At 41.2% G+C, this 15,673-nt stretch overlaps 2 long non-coding RNA genes across 13 annotated transcripts; one reads left to right on the top strand and one right to left on the bottom strand.

Moving 5' to 3' along the window:
• Nucleotides 1–358: 358 nt before the first annotated feature.
• On the top strand, nt 359–4,818 carry LOC146689875 (uncharacterized). Of its 2 annotated transcripts, none has more exons than XR_014916104.1 (5): nt 359–875; nt 1,950–2,041; nt 2,772–2,929; nt 3,349–3,406; nt 4,344–4,818. It is a non-coding gene; the product is annotated as an uncharacterized LOC146689875 (long non-coding RNA). The 2 variants fall into 2 exon arrangements; XR_014916103.1 differs by having other exon boundaries at nt 4,341–4,818.
• Nucleotides 4,819–6,827: 2,009 nt separating this feature from the next.
• LOC146689874 (uncharacterized) lies at nt 6,828–11,883 on the bottom strand. 11 transcript variants are annotated; one of them, XR_014916059.1, is made up of 7 exons: nt 11,739–11,883; nt 11,367–11,446; nt 8,781–9,538; nt 8,169–8,289; nt 7,794–7,917; nt 7,567–7,688; nt 6,828–7,424 (listed from the first exon to the last, which is right to left on the bottom strand). It is a non-coding gene; the product is annotated as an uncharacterized LOC146689874 (long non-coding RNA). The 11 variants fall into 11 exon arrangements; XR_014916064.1 differs by lacking the exon at nt 11,739–11,883 and adding an exon at nt 10,576–10,650 and having other exon boundaries at nt 11,367–11,636; XR_014916065.1 differs by lacking the exon at nt 11,739–11,883 and adding an exon at nt 10,576–10,650 and having other exon boundaries at nt 8,781–9,533; nt 11,367–11,636.
• Between the last annotated feature and the right edge of the window lie 3,790 nt (nt 11,884–15,673).

Here is a 15,673-nt window from a genome sequence, read left to right as displayed (position 1 = left end):
TCTATAGTGTTACATCATATTCTATAAGGATGTTATGTGTTTGTATACTTTCTGCCCAGTTTGACCCATTTAGCAGAAGTCAGCCTGTTTAAGGCTCTGATATCTATTCTGTGTGACTTAAAGCAGTTATGACATGGTCTGATTTTCTCACCCAATAAAGAAATATTCAATATATCAGTCTACTCTTCATTTTATCAGAAACAGTTATCACAGCTCGTACATTTTCTTTTTATACATATATGTAAGCATTGAGCCAAATTTAGTAATGCCAACATACTGAAGGAACATTTGTCTCTTAACCTCCTAGGACCTGGCGTCCACATATGTGGACATCACATCCATCCATCCATTCAACACGTTCTCACTCCCAACTCGTCAAACGTGTGACGCATGGTCAGGCTCCCTCTGCTGCACTTATGGACGCGCAGGGTACCCCTCTCGCGTCGGGAATTGACGTGAAGGGTCCTCCGATTGAAGAGATTGCCGGGAAGTGCCTGTTGTCGGTATATTTAGACATTTTCCAAATCACATTGTAGTGACGTATACAGAACACAATAAATTATATAATGTAAACAACTACCTGAAAAACAGGTAGAACAATACTTTTGTATGGTTTATTGCATTTACGGAGGGAGTGATGTATGCTGGGTAATGGCACAGCTAGCGACTGGGTGACTTTATTCACCCGCTTCGGCTGTTATCAGTCCATACATTAGCGTTATTAGCACAAACCAGTCCCATAGATATGGGCCATCTCCTGCTAGATTGTTCAGAAGGTTGTTCTCATCCATCCAGATGGAGGATCACTAACAGGAGCGTGGGAAGACTCCAGAATCCACTCTGGCTGGAATCCGGTGGATATGCAGTGTGTACAGGTAATACCATTTAAACGGACAGCATTTATAGAATGACTATTAAAAGTCAGCGAGTGTCAATAATGTTAATGTGGTTATGTTAGTAATACACCGAGTGCTAATATAACAGCTTTAAGATGCATTTGTAGATGTTATTACGTGTTTTACCGTCTTTATGGTGCTAGCTTAAAGTTACGGTGTAAACGTTAGCTTATATTGGAGTAAAGCTGTTACTGTTTAAACGATGTTAGCACAGAAATATTAGCTTCTGTCATGACTGACGAAGTTACTAGTTAATAAAGTTTCCAGTGAAGTGTTTAATCGCAGCCACAGACTGACAGCAAATATCTCGATTAGCTTCAGTGCATCTGTAATAAATATGTGCAAGTTTCAGTGCTTCGTTTAAACTGTATGATACTTATACTGACCCAGGGTCAGTGTAAAATACAATCCTAGCTGTGTGAACAAAGCCTGGCTCCTTTAATCCTGCATGACAAACCTCAGGATGCAGGTTATTATTACTCTTTCCTGCTGGCACACCTGTCACACCTGAGAGTCAGCTAGAAACGTACAGTGACGTGGACATCATGCAAAGACTGCCAGACTCTGTAATACTGCAAATGATCAGTGACTCAGGTTAACACTAAACTTTAAACAGTACCTCTGTGTCTCTGTGTGCTGAACATTTAGGATTGAGTCAGGCTGCATTGACTGTGGGACTTTAATGTGTTAAAAGCAGGTTGAAGACGGCTCAGAAACATTTGAAGATTAAAATTTAGCATTATGGCTGCTGGTGGTTTGTAAAGCCTCTACTCAGCTGTATTTTTGTTACTAATTTATGTTTGTTGTTGTTTAACACAGATTTCAGAAGAGCAAATATGCTTAATAGTTTAACTAGATTTCATTTGTCAGTGTGGGACTGCTGAGTCACCTGAAGAACTCATTTCATTCATTCTCCACATGATGTTCATTTACAGAAATGTTTCACAGGAACTGATTTCTGCCAAAGGTTGAACTAGTGTGTTTCCATAGATTACCTCTGTATGAATGTACTTCTTAAATGAAGGCAAGTGTTTGTCCTGTTTTGTTCCTCAGGTACAGTACGTGATATCAAGGGCAGGCGGTCAACACTGGGGGAAGACAAGAAGCAGACGTACTTCCAAGAGGGAGCTGCAGTGAGGTCAGAGGTCAGAATCTGAAACAGCTCAGGTTTATATTTTAGAGGTTATAAAAAATCAAAATGTATTTATAAAGAAACCTTTAAATAATAGTCATAATTATGATTATTATAAGAAATATCAAAAATTTAAGTGGATTTTCTGTTACACATATTGTGTTAGCCCTGCAATAAACTGGCAGCCTGTCCTGTCTCTGTCCTGTATCAGCTGGGATAGGCTTCATCCTCCCGCAACCCTGAATTGGATACATTGTATTCCAATTATGTAATCTGATCATTTACAAACTCAAGGTTTATAATCAAAATGTAAGTAATAATTATAAAATGGGAAAGCAGAAATAAGTGTGACATGAATGTAAATGTGTGAGCTGACATAGAGGACAGCTACATGTAGTCTGAAAAACCTTTGTTGTCAAGTTTGCTGGTATATCAGCACGAGATCTTCTTACATAGAAGAGACATTAAAGTCTCTAACTCAGTGAAGCATTATTGGTCCCGTCTGTTTGGATAAATATAGTAAGTTGATGTATGTCCATTTATTGACACATTTTCTTAAGTGCTTATCCAGCTCAGGACCACAGTGGAGCTGCAGCTGGATATGTTCACTAAATAAACCTTCCAAAAGTCAACAATAAACCTGCATCCATGTACGTTGTTGTCCACAGGATGAGAAAATCAAACTGGAACACTGTGGAACATGTTAATAAATGTTTGTGTGTTTATGCCTGTGTCTTTCACAGGAGGCGCTGGAAGGTTTCCCTAATAGTTCCTGGTGAATCAAAGCAGAACCATAAAGGTTGCTGGATTGCATGATGGCCTTACCCCTGAGCAGTCATCCTGTTACAGGAGGAACCAGTTAGAAGCTGTTTTCAAAGTAGCTGAGCAGATTTCATCTAAAGTAAGCAATTAAGTGTTTGTTCGTTTGTTCTGCCACTTAAAGAGCATTTAAGGACGTCTTTCGAGTGTCCAGCTGAATTAATTCTACTGGCTCTCATGGTCATTTGTTATTATAGACATATTTTTCATGTTCATCCAGCTATTTAGTAAATTCTATCTATTTAGTAATATCCGTCAGCTATAAAATGTAATATAAATATAAAAATATCTAAATATCTCCTGCACTTTATATTTTAATGATGTAAGTCTGTTTACATTAGCATTCCTCACATATCAATGAGATGCTGTACAGTACAATCCTGCTGACACAGCAGAGGGATAACGACGGCTATTCAACATCGTTACACGACACATTCGAGCTGCATGATGCAGACAAAGTGACTAAATCATCTTTTTTGTGGTTTATTGTCTTCAAACCAGCAGACAAAGCTGATGGCAGAAGATGTCGGAGAAGAACTTCAGGCCGTGGACTGAAAAGGTATTTTTTTCTTGTTATCAAAAGACATTTGGAGTGGCAGCTTCTACAACTGGTTGTGCTGAAGTAAAGCTTACAGTCTAAGAAATCACAGTGTTGATATTCAGCACAAAGAGAAAAGCTCACTTGTTTGAATTAATTTACAATCATAGTTTTATAAATTCTGACTGTAAACAGCTTTTACAGCTTTGATATTGTTTGACACTCGATATCAGGTGATGGGTTTAATTTAAAGGTTTCTGTGTCCCAATGAGCCATTCACACTGATCAGTGTCAGTTTAACTGTAACACATTCATTATTTAGATTCAACAAAGAAATAACTGAATGTAAAAAAATGGCAGCCCTCAGGCAGGTTTATAGAGATATATGCATGCATTATGAAATTTATGTATCCCAGATAATTGTTATACATCTAGTCATGGCAGACCTACCTCTTCCTCCCAAGTTAACTGCAACCCAAAAGAACTAGTGGGGCTATTTACACACTCACAACCAGTGTGGGGTAAAAAGAGCCACCAAAAAGCTGTCAGCCACAGATGTGCTAGAAGAGTTAGAAACTCTACTTATGGAGAAACTTTCTAAGTCTAACAGGGGACAGGTACTCCTGCCCAAATAACATGATATAACCCCACATACAGCCCAGCCATAAAATGAACCAAGTCATTTAGTTAAAGACAGCATGGGACCAAATGCATGTAACCAGCCTGCATCAACCTGACATTTCTTCCTCCTGAATTAAATGAATGAAGGGATGAAAGTTAAATGACTACAAACCTAAAGCCACTAGTTCCCACACTGGAGCTCCCTGACACTGTGTGTTAACCGTATTTAGCTTGTATCAACAGTTGTAACAGGCTAAGCCACCTGAGACACTGCATTGAATGATTGTTCCTGTCTTAATGGTTTCAGCTCAGATGTTCTGCTTTTTCCTTTCAGTAGATCAAAGCAGCTCGTGCTCCTTCTGCTTCCAATTTAGAAGAAGAAGAAGAAGAAGGCGAAGGCTTCAGCAAAGTGGCGTTCATGGTCTCAGTGAACAGTCACGGTCACACACTGCATGTGGTTTTAAAAGCAACATGTCTGTTCACCACAACAATGGAGATGTGTAATATTAGTGCAGCTACGGTTTGTTCTTGAACATCAGTTCTGTTTTCTACTTTGATCACTTAGACCAAAAAAGTGTTGTTTTCAGATTCTTTCTTTTACATCTATAAACCACCTGTTCATTTTTTTATTACAATTAGTTTCACATGAATGTTAGTGTTTCCTTTATGATCTTTTAATGCTTACACTACACTGTACACGTCTACATTAGAGACATTTCTGTTGACTCAGAGTTGTGAAATGTTCTTTTATTTGATGCACAATATGAAGTTCATAATTTTCTTACAAATAAAACTCTAATGACAAACATGAACAGCTGTGCTTATTTCTGAGACATGAGTTTTTGAATGTGTTGATATTTACACAGTGTGCATCTGTCTGCTGAAACTGTAATGGTGAACCTGATGGTGATGGTCAACAGAAGGCAAATATAAAACAATATTGAAGTAATGTCTTTACCCTCTGCAGCGTGTGGACGCTGTGCACACAATCACCTTATTCACTGTAGTAAACGTGCACCGCTAGCTCACGTGACTGACTGTCTCCATGGTTACATCGTATATTATTAGCTATGCAAACAGCTTCCAAAGATACCGCCATAGCTCTCTGCAGCTGTAACACTTAAACACTTTGCAAATCATTTCATGTTTTTGATCGTTATGAAGACAGAATATGTTTTTAAGGTCATGCTAGGCGGTTGCTATGGTGGTTGCTGTGGACTTGGCTGGACAGCGTCCGATTCCTGTTATTAGCTGTCCGCCGCAGGAAGGCTGCGTTCCATTTACAAGTAGTGACAGTCTGCCGCAACTCGAACTCAAACCCCACTTTGTTCTTTAATTATAGGCCTTTTATAGCCGTTCATGACACGCACACACACACACATAAAGCATTTGCCTCACCATGAGAATGCAACTTTACCTAACCTAACCTTAAAGTATCTGATATAGGATAGAAAAATGAAGCAACCAGAGATTTAATGATGAAGACTCTGGGTTCTGTAGTTCACGTTTTACAGTCCTGAATGACTCTTTGCATATGATTTATTGAAGAGGACTTTAGAATGCACTTTACATTTAGACCGTTGCTGTTTAATTTTTTACATTGTTGCCGTGTTATGTCATGAATAAGGTTCACCTGCTGGGGGTTTGATGGATCAGCTGGACAATACAGTCAAAGTCAGACTTCATTCATCATATGCAAGAATCCTAGTTGGATTTTTGTTGTCACTCGTGTTTTTGAACCAAATATTGAAAACAATTCTGACAGACTGGATACCTGGTCAGGTGTACATTACCTTGTACTCAAGCATCCCAGGACAGAGCCCTGCCCCACCATGAGCCTGGGTGGATACGTGGTTATAATATAAAAGGACCGATACTGAATATGAATATTTCATGAAAATTGAATTATAATACGAATTAGTAATAAGGGTTTCTCTGCGCCCTTATCTACCCCATACTCAAAGAGCTGCGGGCAGAGAGGGTGACAGGAGAGGATGGCACTGAAGAGAAGATGCTCGGTTTCTGGAGTCTCCTGGTCCTGTCAGTATTAGTAGGATGCATCTGCTGTGTCTTCTCGTGGATGCTCACTTACCTTGACTCGTTCCAGCCTGGTATGGATTTCCCAACACTGCAGACAGTGGCCCACGTCAGAGACGTTTAATATTGATTACATATGTCTGAATTGCTAACCCTAACCCTAGCTCAACAGACCACAGTGCCCTGGACTGTCAGTATTATTACATGCTGTGAACATAAGTACCTTTGATCACAGTTTAAAAGAGAAGGAATATTGGAAAAAAGATCAACATTGTGATATTATTTCTTCCAAACTGACCAGAAACATGCTTGTCAGACTCTCACAGCAAAGGATCAGACTCACTGTGCATGACAGCTCAGGCCAATGATGTCTGTTAGATTGTCAGTTGTTTAGTGCTTCTGTACAGTTAGGGTCACCGTCTCTATTTCAGAATAATTAATATGTGGAAAACACTAAAAGTTGATTGTCTTCCAATATTCTAGCATAATTAAAAAACTTTGACTTTAAGTACATATTATTAGTCCCAATGCCAGCATGATTCTTCATAACTCCTGCTTTGAAATACTGAACTTTAAAATTTACCTGATGAAAGATCATTTACAGTGGCACTCTGTCAGGATCATTCTGACTGTAAGATCACTGTATTAATCTGAATCCTTCTGAAATGTGCTGTGAATGAATGCTGATGCAACTCACTGTGGGAAAGCTGTTAATAAAATGAATCTGTGACACATGCAACACATTCACAGAGGAAGAGGACACAAAGGGAGGACACGCAGAGGCTGTGTTGAAGTCAGAAATCCAAATCTTTATTAAAAAACAGGCGGCGGTTACAAACAGGAAGACAAGCAGTCCATCAAACAGTCTACAGGGTCAAACATACAGAGAATTCAAACAGCAGTAAAAAATAACTGGACACTGAAAAACATAAAGCAATGTGTGACGCAATAGAAGGAAGCAGCGCAGTATATTCACTGAATTATCATCAATTACAAAAGAGAAAAAGGACGATTTCTAAGGATCATTTTCTTAAATGCAGTTAGAGTGTGGCTGGTAAAGATGGAAACATACAGAATGTAAACTGTGTGAGTTTGTGAACTTTGTTAGTAACAAATGAGGTAAAAAAAAACAAAACAGACAAAACACAGAAAGAGGCTCAGTATTCATTAATAATTAGAAAGAAACATTCTGGTCGTGGATTTTTACAGTCTTAGTTCCGCTCGCTGTCATCATTATAATCATCATGATCAATGGCGAGGTCCTGAGGTGGGTGGGGCTGTCTCTGGTGATGTCACCATGAAGGAACAGCATCTGGCACGTGTTGGTGAAACATCCCAGTACACTGGTGTAGTTTCCTCTCCAGCTGTTTGACATGTGACACTTGAACATTAAGGGGAAGAAGAAGAAACAGTGTTAGGTCAGGTGACCACTTGGTTTCTAAAGTAACTGACAGGAAGTAACCAGGCCATTAGAAATGGATGGCATGTGTTTAGAGTTACTGTAGTTGGGTAACTCTACTTACCAAAAGCAGCAGCACACAGATGAAGGATCAGATGCTGAATGTTGCAGGAACATGCTCATGTGTGGTGGTCATTCAGTGCTGCTCCGGCAGGTTAGACAGTCCAAGACTGATATGCTGCCCATCTGAGAGTTTGAAAACACACATGCAAAGATTTATTTTGTATTACAGTCAAAGTTGGATGTTCATTTTTGTCCTTTAAAAATGTTTGTGTATTTGAAAGCACTAACATTTAAGGATGACTCTAATCGTCTCTCTCTAAGAGTGTCTCCTTTAAAGGGGAGACAAGTGTATCCACTGATCCACGTCACTTTACCTGGATGATGACTCCTCCCCCCTCACTCAGAAACACTCCTAATATAACCAAGCAAATAAATAATATTGAAGATTTACTTACATCATTACAAAAACAGCAAAAACATCTCCCTTTGATTCCATTTCTCCATTCCTGCTGAACATCAGGCAACAAATATCTCAATAAATCACAGTAAAATGTAAAGCACATGTTTTCTCTGCTTTGTCTAACCTCTGCAGAGCCTCTGTCAAGAAAAACATATCTGTAAGCATAAAACAAATATACATTCATAACACGTCACTGGACAAACCTCGGTCAGCTGATTTCCTCTGTGCAGTGCAGACGAGCATCAGTCAGCGAGTGACTCTGCTGGTTCTTCTGAGGAAACACCACCGTCTCTCCACACCGTCACCATCTGTGAGCACAAACTGCTGCTCTGCCAGCATGTAGGAATCACATATCACACACACAGGGGTGAAGAAACATCAGAGCTCAACTTTGGATACTTTAGATCTAAACAGATCAAAGTAGCTCTTAGTTTCAACAATCAGTGAGCAGACAAACAATGATACCAAACTGATTCTGTATGAATACAATATGGTATTTTCAATACAGCTGTCAAATTAATTTATTAAAACTAATACAGATATATGTATATTTCTTTTGATAAATTAGTTTGCTAAATTATAAGAATATATTTTTATTTTTTTTTCATTTAACAATTGCAACTGAAAGAAATTAAATATTGAACAAAAATATATTGTCACATTCTGAGCATGCTCAGCACGCTGACAGACTTGAAGTTGCTACAGATTTTAAGAAGTGATAATTATAGGGAAGAAACTTCTCTTTTTCATCCGTTTAATCAAACATTTGATGCCTCAGCTGTCTCAGTCTATAGCGTTCTGCAACTACAACTAACCTGAAGCTTGGATTTGGCTGCAGGTGCCCCTGTACATCCTTCTCAGCAGCACACATGTGGGTACCATTTAATCACACTTCTTCCTGAGCTTTGCTTCATCACAAGACCAAAGGTGGCATCCTGTGTCACAGTCTTATCATCATCCAGAAGAAACATTTGAAGAAACATCATGGAAAAGAAACATTTACGCGCCTCCTGGTTTTGTTTTCTGATCCTGCAAAAAGACTGAGGACAACAAAGCCCAGAGAACACGAGATACACAACATCCAACATTCAGACTCAACAGCCTCCATAAATGAAGAGCACCAGGTTGGTTCAGTTATAGTAGATATGAGCATACTTCACATTACTGGGTATGAATAATAATGAGGAGGCAAACTTTGAAGATGCAGAGCATGATGTCCCATCATCAGACTGTAAACAAACATCCACCAGGCTTCTTTGTTGCCAAAATTGATGATTCTCCCATCAGGGATCAGTAGAGTGTAGAAGCAGCAGTCACTGAAATATTACCGTTTCAGATAAGAAATCTAGCACATAAAAGCCAGGGTGGGAGGGATCTCTGCAAACTGACTTACCTCTGCAAGTGTGAAGCTCAACAAAAATCTGACTCTCCAGTCACTGACAAACAAAAACTCCAGCTGGGAGATAGAAAACGCTGTCTGGGTCCTGCTGGATGTTGCTGGTCAGAGTCCCACATTAGCAGAGTGCTTCTTGGTCCCACTGACCCATGTGGACAGCGACTGTGGAGAACTGTTCTGGAAAACAGAGAAGAGAATTAAAATGACAAAAAGCCAAACAGGATTTCCACAAAGACTATCTTGGAATCAGCAATCAAAAAAATCACTGGTTCATATTTCAATTAAATATGACCAGGTTCCTCAAATGTTCAGATCTGATTTAATTTAATTTCCTTCACACAGCACATTCGTCCAGGCTGACAGGTAAACATAGAATTAATCTCAGGTAACATGACTCATAGTAGAGATTCAGTAAGAAAGATTGCAGGCTCTAATATTATTACCACACAATCCAAGGACACACCGACAGCTCAGATTTGTAGAACTATTTAAACAAATGTCTTCTGAATATTCAATTCAGGTTCACAGTGGGAGGGTGGGGGGGGGGGGGGGGGGGGGGGGGTCGTGGAATTTTTGAAATAAAGTCTGCAACACAGAAAGAGCTGTGATCAAGCTATTTATTACTGCGCCAACACACATCAAACATCACAGTTCAGTCATGTCAGCGCTGCCACAGAAGTGGTGCTCCTCCTCCTTTATGCATTCCAAGGAAAAGGGAGGAAGTTACAAACTGATCCTACCACACTTCAACGGATCAATGGTTAAGCTGTTTTGTGCCCTTGGCCTTATCAGCACCTGTAAAGGGAGTTGTTTTCTCAAACTGCTGACGCTGAAGTAAGTTCATCTAGTTTTAGAAACTTTCACTGAACAGTCTATAACAGTGTCACAACTAAGCATATGCATAAGCACTTAAATACTTAAAATGAGAATAACAGAACATTTCTATTACAGAGGCTAGAGCCTGTCCCAGTAGTCACAGGTAGAGCACACCTGGACAGGTCACCAGTCTGTCAGAGGACTAACACAGAGACAGACATCAGAGTAACAAATCTATTTAAAATTAATGTAAGTTTGCTGCAGCTGTATGTATGAACATGTGTTTCTGTGCTCACAGTCCACCTCTCAGGAACCTGCAGTTCACTTTTAGTCTACTTTAAACAGACCTCACAAAAGGCTGATGTGGCTGGATCAGTAGTCTGATTTAAGTACGATACCTTTGGCCAGGGATTCATCTGGTGCATCGCTTCACTGCAGTCTTACGTATTTTCCCCACACCTGAATAAAAAATACTGATATATACAAATAACAGCTTCAGCTGATGCAGCCTGACTCAATCCTAGATGTTCAGCACACAGAGACACAGAGGTACTGTTTAAAGTTTAGTGTTAACCTGAGTCACTGATCATTTGCAGTATTACAGAGTCTGGCAGTCTTTGCATGATGTCCACGTCACTGTACGTTTCTAGCTGACTCTCAGGTGTGACAGGTGTGCCAGCAGGAAAGAGTAATAATAACCTGCATCCTGAGGTTTGTCATGCAGGATTAAAGGAGCCAGGCTTTGTTCACACAGCTAGGATTGTATTTTACACTGACCCTGGGTCAGTATAAGTATCATACAGTTTAAACGAAGCACTGAAACTTGCACATATTTATTATAGATGCACTGAAGCTAATCGAGATATTTGCTGTCAGTCTGTGGCTGCGATTAATCACTTTACTGGAAACTTTATTAACTAGTAACTTCATCAGTCATGACAGAAGCTAATATTTCTGTGCTAACATCGTTTAACCAGTAACAGCTTTCCTCCAATATAAGCTAACGTTTACACCGTAACTTTAAGCTAGCACCATAAAGACGGTAAAACACGTAATAACATCTACAAATGCATCTTAAAGCTGTTATATTAGCACTCGGTGTATTACTAACATAACCACATTAACATTATTGACACTCGCTGACTTTTAATAGTCATTCTATAAATGCTGTCCGTTTAAATGGTCTTACCTGTACACACTGCATATCCACCGGATTCCAGCCAGAGTGGATTCTGGAGTCTTCCCACGCTCCTGTTAGTGATCCTCCATCTGGATGGATGAGAACAACCTTCTGAACAATCTAGCAGGAGATGGCCCATATCTATGGGACTGGTTTGTGCTAATAACGCTAATGTATGGACTGATAACAGCCGAAGCGGGTGAATAAAGTCACCCAGTCGCTAGCTGTGCCATTACCCAGCATACATCACTCCCTCCGTAAATGCAATAAACCATACAAAAGTATTGTTCTACCTGTTTTTCAGGTAGTTGTTTACATTGTATAATTTATTGTGTTCTGTATACGTCACTACAATGTGATTTGGAAAATGTCTAAATATACCGACAACAGGCACTTCCCGGCAATCTCTTCAATCGGAGGACCCTTCACGTCAATTCCCGACGCGAGAGGGGTACCCTGCGCGTCCATAAGTGCAGCAGAGGGAGCCTGACCATGCGTCACACGTTTGACGAGTTGGGAGTGAGAACGTGTTACCATTCGCTACCGCTTATCCTTTTCAGGGTCGCGGGGGGTGCTGGAGCCAATCCCAGCTGTCATGGGGCGAGAGGCGGGGTACACCCTGGACAGGTCGCCAGTCTGTCACAGGGCTAACACACAAGGACAGACAACCATTCATACTCAGTGGCAATTTGGATTATCCAATTAACCTATCCCCACAAACTGCATGTCTTTGGACGGTGGGAGGAAGCCGGAGTACCCAGAGGGAACCCACGCAGACACGGGGAGAACATGTAAGCCGGCGAGCACTGTGAGGGTCATGTTTTTTGACTTTTCCAGTGCTTTCAACACCATCAGGCCGACCCTCCTGGGTGATAAGTTAGCAGCGATGCAGGTGGATGCTTCTCTGGTGTCCTGGATTGTTGATTACCTGACAGGAAGACCACAATATGTACGTCTCCCACAGTGTGTGTCTGACAAGGTGATTAGCAACACAGGGGCACCACAGGGGACTGTCCTCTCCCCCTTCCTCTTCACCCTCTACACCACAGACTTCAGCCACTGCACAGAGACCTGCCATCTTCAGAAGTTTTCTGATGACTCTGCGGTGGTTGGATGCATCAGCAGGGATGATGAGACAGAGTACCGGGCTGTGGTCGACTCCTTTGTCACGTGGTGTGAGCAGAATCATCTGCAGCTCAACGTGGCAAAGACCAAGGAACTGATCGTGGACTTCAGGAAGACCAGGAAACACTTGACCCCTGTTTCAATCCAGGGGGTCAGTGTTGACATTGTGGAGGACTATAAATACCTTGGAGTACACATTGACAATAAACTGGACTGGGCTAAAAACACCACAGCACTTTACAGGAAGGGCCAGAGTCGTCTCTATTTTTTGAGGCGACTGAGGTCCTTCAACATCTGCCAGAAAATGCTGAGGATTTTCTATGAGTCTGTTGTGGCCAGTGCGATCCTCTATGCTGTTGCATGCTGGGGGAGCAGGCTGAGGGTCGCAGATGCCAACAGACTTAATAAACTGATCCGTAAGGCCAGCAATGTTGTGGGGATGGAGCTGGACTCCCTCAAGGTGGTGTCGGAGAGGCGGATGCTGTCCAAGATAAAGACAATGTTGGATAACACCTCCCACCCACTCCATGACATGTTGGTCAGCCACAGGAGCTCGTTCAGTGAGAGACTGAGATTACCGAAAAGCACCACTGAACGACACAGGAAATCATTCCTGCCTGTGGCCATCTCCCTGTACAACGCATCCACTTAACACACTGTTTGCTGCTACAGCTACACATGTTTCTTTTCCAAATATTTATTTATAAGTGACTTATGTATGTATGTATGTATGTATATATATGTATATATTGTACTATTCTTAGTTAGCGTATTGTCTGTCTTGTCTTAATGTTGGTTTAAAATGGAGCACTGTAACAAAAAATAATTTCCCCCAGGGATCAATAAAGTATTCTGATTCTGATGTAAACTCCACACAATCATATCATCCCGGAGATCCTGGTCCAGAAACTGTCTCACCTGGGACTCTCCACCCCCATCTGCCTCTGGATCAAGGACTTCCTGACAAATAGACCACAGTCTGTCAGACTCGGCCCCCACCGGTCCAGCACCATCACACTCAGCACCGGGTCTCCACAAGGATGTGTTTTGAGTCCCCTCCTGTTTACGCTCTACACATCCGACTGCTCCCCTACCCATCTCTCAAACACCATCATAAAGTTCGCGGATGACACCACAGTGGTTGGACTCATCTCAAGGGGGGATGAGTCAGACTACAGAGATGAGGTCAACAGACTGACTGAGTGGTGTTCAGTTAACAACCTCCAACTGAACACCACAAAAACTAAAGAACTTATCTTGGACTTCAGGAAGGGCAGAGCAGACCCGGCCCCACTTTACATTCACGGGAGCTGTGTGGAGAGGGTACACTCCATGAGGTTTCTGGGCGTGCAGATATCTGATGACCTCTCCTGGACTGCAAATACTACAGCGGTGGTTAAAAAGGCCCAGCAGCGTCTCCACTTTCTGAGAGTGCTCAGGAGGAACAACCTGGAGGAGAGGCTGCTGGTGACATTTTACAGAGCCACCATAGAGAGCATCCTAACGTACGGCATAACAACATGGTATGCAGGGTGCTCAGCTGCAGACAGGAAAGTACTGCAGAGGGTCATCAACACAGCCCAGAAGATCACTGGCTGCTCTCTGCCCAGCCTGGAGGTCACTGCAAACTCTCGGTACCTCAGCAGAGCTGGCAATATCATCAAGGACCACTCTCACCCCAGCAACCAACTGTTTGAACTATTACCGTCAGGCCGACGGTACAGGTCACATAAAACCAGGACAAACAGATTCAGGGATAGCTTCTTTCCCAGAGCTATCACCGTAGTAAATAAGCACAAAAACAACTGAACCTATTCCATACCGTCACTGTCATTATATTAATGCTGCTATCCTGTATATATTGTACATACTATTGTTTGAGTACTTACGATTGTTTTTTTTGTACTTTTTATATTTTACATTTATATTTATTATTGAAACTTGCACCAAGGGAGTGGCACTCCAATTTCGTTGTACTCTGTACAATGACAATAAAGGCTATTCTATTCTATTCTATTCACAGAAAGACCCCGGCCTGATGGTGGAATTGAACTCAGGACCTTCTTGCTGTGCGGCAACAGTGCTAACCACCGTGCCACCGTGCTGCCCCATGTGGACATCACATTTTGGGTTATTTAGACCAAAATACTCAATTTTGCTCTACATGGGCCTGATATCCACGTACGAGGACATTATACTGCCACTGTTCTATCAAATATTTTAAACGGATATCCTCATATGTGGCTCTTATTGTTCTTAAAAACAAAAATAAGGTAAAAAAAAATCTGATAATTCTCTGTTTTTACATTCATCAGGCACCAATATGCCCAGATATCAAAGAGAAATTAAAAATGCATGTCATGGAAGAGTTCGGGTCTTAGGAGGTTAAATATAATACATATACATATACACTGTCAAAGATAATTGTCTTTGAGTGAAGATTTAAGGTGACAGGACATATAAATAACTGCAACTTGAATCTTTACTGAAGCTCAGTATTTGACACAGAGTTCACTCACATGAATTTCACTCACATGTGCTGTACCAGTGTACCTGCACATGTGATGTCACAATAGAAGTGATTTGATTTGAGAGTTCAAACTCACTGCTGTAATAACCTATAATGATTAATATAATAACTATAGTATTGGTCATCTCATATTTACACTGACTTTAGTGAACATGAACAACATTAACTAATTGTTATTTACTAGCTAATCTTATATGTAGTGATGTGACGTTCTGTATCGAGGCTTCGAAGCCTGCATGTGTCGAGTAATTGAGGGGGCGTTTCCGCGATGCGCGTATCGAGCCTTGCTTCATTTATGGGAGGAGCTGAAAATGATGACGTCCGAAGCCTCGCTGCCCGGCTGTACCACGTGACTGGTTCATGAAGTGGTTCGAACTTTGCCGCGAGATATGACAGCGATATAAACCCCTCAGACTTCATTCAAAAATGTGGGTGTTTGATGGAGAGTTGCGGTTAGTGAGAGTTTGGAGGTTTATGAGAGTGAGGAGAGAAAGTCAGGAGAGAATGGAGCCAGCTAAGAAGAGGAGCACAACTACTGTCCACACCCCAACCACACCTCACAGTAAATGATCATTTCCATTTTAAGCATTTCCAAATAATCATTTTCCATACTGCCAGTATAAATATACACAGTATCCTGCCATCACTACAATATACATGT

The sequence above is a fragment of the Copadichromis virginalis genome, linkage group LG17 (assembly GCF_057382275.1).
Source record: "Copadichromis virginalis isolate Kocher_CV1m ecotype Utaka linkage group LG17, C_Virginalis_male_GT1.1, whole genome shotgun sequence".
In the NCBI taxonomy this organism is placed as follows: Eukaryota; Metazoa; Chordata; class Actinopteri; order Cichliformes; family Cichlidae; genus Copadichromis; species Copadichromis virginalis.
This window is presented reverse-complemented; position numbering and strand designations above follow the sequence as displayed.